Raw genomic sequence first — 4,334 nt, forward strand, 5'->3', positions numbered from 1 at the left:
TTTTCTACAACATTTAACATAGTAATAAGTTTAAAAGCCCTACACGGAGGATATGGTTGTATAAGGGCTAGGCTACAAAATAGGACCATTTTATAGTCATGGGTCAAAAGAAGTGTATATAACAAATTTAATCAAATTATCTTGAAAACTGCAACCTGTAGCCTGCACACAGAGATCACATGAACATACAGACGGAACGACAGACAGACGAAAATAGCTTAATCGGATCAATAGATGATTTTAAGCTAATTTTAATCCCTAAAGTAGGATTTAGGAGCACAATAAAAGCCTTTCCATTATCGTTGTATAACTACATGGACACACATACGGATGTAAGGATATATCTCTATTGGGGGATACGGTTGTATGGGTACTAGGCGAAATAATAGATCGATCTTTTCCTAATGTAAAAAGAAGACAGACGGACACAGCTTAATCGACTTAGAGTGTAATTTTGAGTCGATTTTATTTCCTTAAAAGTGGGTGTAGGACCAATATTTTTGGGCGTTACAAACATCAGCTCAAACGCATAATTATTATTTTATTTAATAAATATTCTGTTTTTTACCTAAAACTTTAACACAATGTCTATATGTTGTATATTGTATATATTCTGATATGATTTCATGTAAAAATGCAGCTTAAATGAAATTATAATTGACTTCAAAACGTTTGTTTGAATGACAGAAACTGCTATATTTTATGATACGTTAAATGTCTATAACATACAGACGGACAGATGGACAGACGTGCAGACTGACAGTACATATGTATAGTTATATCCAACAACAATTACTAAAATATTTTTACGAAAACAACCATAACTATGTATGGTTCGATGGGGGAGTGGGTGATAATACATTCATATATTTAATGAATTGTTTTAACAGACAGTCTGATATGTTTTCAAAAATAAAACAAAAATTTTATGTGTTTATTTTTTCACTACTCCAGTACTCCAGTGTTGTTGCATGCAGAATGATTTCCATTCTACTTTTTGCAACACACCTACGCAGCCAACTACATCTGCAATGCGGTAGAGAGCTTTATAATTAAAAATTCAAACTGAAAATCATTTGAATTGTTTGCAGACATGTGTAAAATCATTATAAATAGATGCAATTATTTATAAAAAAAAAAAACAAGTAAAAAACAAGTAAGAGTGCTATATTCGGCTGTGCCGAATCTTATATACCCTTCACCATAGTGTATTTTAAACATAATTGATCTTACAGTCTAGTTAATAAAAACAATAAAAAATTGAGTCGATTTAAGCCGAATGTTTCGGCGGCGGCTCAAGCAACTAAATATAGTTCAGCGGCGGCTAAGCTCCGACTCGAAGCCGGTCGACTTCGACCTCTGATTCATTGCTGGTAAATATTGACGAGACGTAGATTTTGTTTTTGTTTATCGTAAAAAAATTGTTTTAAAAAGCACTTGGAAAAAATGTGTGTTAGTTTTAAATTTCAAACTTACAGACAGTCAGACAGACAGACAGACAGACGAACATGGCTTAATCGACTCCGCTATCTATAAGGATCAAGAATATATATACTTTATAGGGTCGGAAAATTATATTATAGAAATTAAAAACGGAACGGAAGGTGAAGGGTATAATTATAGTCGGGCGAGGTCGACCATATAATACTCTACACCTGTTACAAAAAGTAAAATGTGATTAAATTTTTATGATAAAACATTTAAGTTGTACTGTACCTTGCCTCAGATATACTTAAGCCATGTGTTGTTGAATAAAACTATGGACATTTAAGTAAAATTTTGAAGAGGGCATTTTATATGGGCTAGGGTCAAATGAGACCTTATAATTAAAGAATTCACGGGGTCATCAAGGCTAGTATAGAACTTTGTTTTGCAGCTTTTTGTCGACATATGAGTATATTAAACATAATTATGAGCTTAAAAGCACTACTAGGTGGGTCCAGTTGTATAGGTACTATAGATTATTATGTGCCCAATTTCATTGAATTGCGACCTATATTTTGATTAAAAAGTTTACAAGACCTTTTCTGGGGTTCAGTTGTATGGGAGCTAGGTGAAATAATGAACCGATTTCAACCATCTTCAATAGGCTTTGTACCTGGGACAATAGATGATCATGTGCAAATTTCATAAAATTATCTCTAAAATTTCGACATGTAGTTTGATTACAAGGTTTACACGGACGGACGGACAGACGGACGGAAATAGCTAAATTAACTCCTAAAATAATTCTGAGCCGATTGGTATACTTTAAGGTGGGTATAGGACCAATATTATTGTGCGTTACAAACATCAGCACAAACCCCACTAAAGTGGTGTAGGATATAATTAAATAAATATGAGTTTACTTAAATCATTAAAATGGAAAACAGTTTTGATGTATTGATATATTTAAGTATTCATAAAAGATATTTCAATGAGGTAGTTAAGAAAGAACTGTCTCAATGTCTATTTGACAGTTTATCTATAGGTCTCATATCAGAACCCACCTAATAAATAAGAATAATTAATTAAGAACAAGTAGTCGAACATAAAAGATTAACAATATCTGATTCTGATATTTAATAGAGTAACGGCATCCCTGATAGTTGTACACTCTACATCAAAACTTGTCCAAGAATGCCGGGCTTCTCTCAACGAGATGGCGAGACATTCAAGAATCACCCTAATTTAGGTCAAAGGACATATTATTGCTGATATCTTGGCGAAAACTAGTACGAGGATGGCCATACTGGATATAGACCAATACTGCGTCGACCCAAGTAAAGCTATTGTCGTTGTAATGTACAGACTGCAGAACCTAACCTAACGACAATAAAAAGAGAATATAAAATGTCAAAATCAACTGATACGTTCGTGTACCGCCTTTAAAGTAGATATATTTTAAGCATTCTACGCTTTTGTACTTTTTAACTTTAAGCAAACAATTTTTTCCGAATTAAAAACACATAGTTTTTTCTGAATTAATCTCATAGCATTGCCGTATAACGACACCTCGATCACTGAACATAGTACACAATGAATGAAGTATTTGGTGGCCTGTGTGACAAGGTGCAAGCCAAAGAACTCTGAGGTTTCAGCTATTGAACACTTTCAGCTTCAGCCACATCTGGACGGTTCAAACAAAACATCAGCCGTGATCAATAGACTTGTCTACAATCCAAACCAATCTTACTCTTTTCTATCAGGAACTTATGCGCAGAAATTGCTGAACTAAACATATTTTTCCAATGTCAAAAAATGCAATCGAGTGCTTCATTATTCATCTGATCTCCTCAGCAACACATATGGGCAAGAGTTTCAATATCTAATTTAAAGACAATCAACTCTAGAGCATTGTCCTAACTATTCTATAATCCAATAGTAGGTATTCCTCTGATATTAGGAAACTTGTTTCCGATAATCACATATTTTTGCGACTGACATATGGATCGTTTTGTGGAACTGAGGTAAAAAGGTGAAAAATAATTAAATCACATGTATACAAGCACTACTTGTTCTATTCCTCAACCCGCAACCTACATTTCAAGTTCCAACACAAAACACTGCATCAATAAGGTTTATACCCAGAGTGCTGATCCAGGCAAAACACATAAACAAATTGCCAAACTATTTAGTTATATCCCAAAACTCAATGTTATATGACAACTCCCAAAACGATACTTCGGACCTGAAGAAAGTATCCTACATGCTGTCGCTATAAATCATTTTGTTTTGTTGGATAACGTGAACAAGGCCGATGTTCAGATTGTATATGGCATCACCTGAATATTGTCCACTACCTTTAGCATTATTGTTAGGTTTCGCAAAGGCTTCGGTCAGTATTAGGCCTCTTAAAAGGGATTTGGCTGCTGGAACCTCAACTCACCGTCCGGAATCATTCGAATTTCATCTGCAGTTGTAAGTTTAAGGCTTAAAATCGAAGATCTTGAAAGTCTTTTGACAAATTGTCCGGTGAAAATAACCAGAGTCGTCGATTTTTAGAATGAATGGTATCACTAGCTTTAAGGATGCCATTCTAAGAATCCTTTTCATCCTTTTTATACCCTTCACATTCGTGAGAGGGGTATATATAAGTTTTACATTCCGTTTGTATCCTTATAGATAGCGGAGTCGATTAAGACATGTCCGACTGTCTGTCCGTGCGTCTGTCTGTCCGTCGGTCTGTCCGTCTGTATGTTTGTTGAAATGAGTTTTTAGAGGACTCTAGATATCGGCGAGATCCGAATCTTCAATCACTCTGTTAGACATGCTTTCGGGAAGATCGCTATTAAAATCAGCAAAATCGGTCCATAAATAACGGAGATATGAGGAAAAATCAGAGACAACCTCTG

This window comes from Lucilia cuprina, chromosome 6 (assembly GCF_022045245.1).
Source record: "Lucilia cuprina isolate Lc7/37 chromosome 6, ASM2204524v1, whole genome shotgun sequence".
NCBI classification, from domain to species: domain Eukaryota; kingdom Metazoa; phylum Arthropoda; class Insecta; order Diptera; family Calliphoridae; genus Lucilia; species Lucilia cuprina.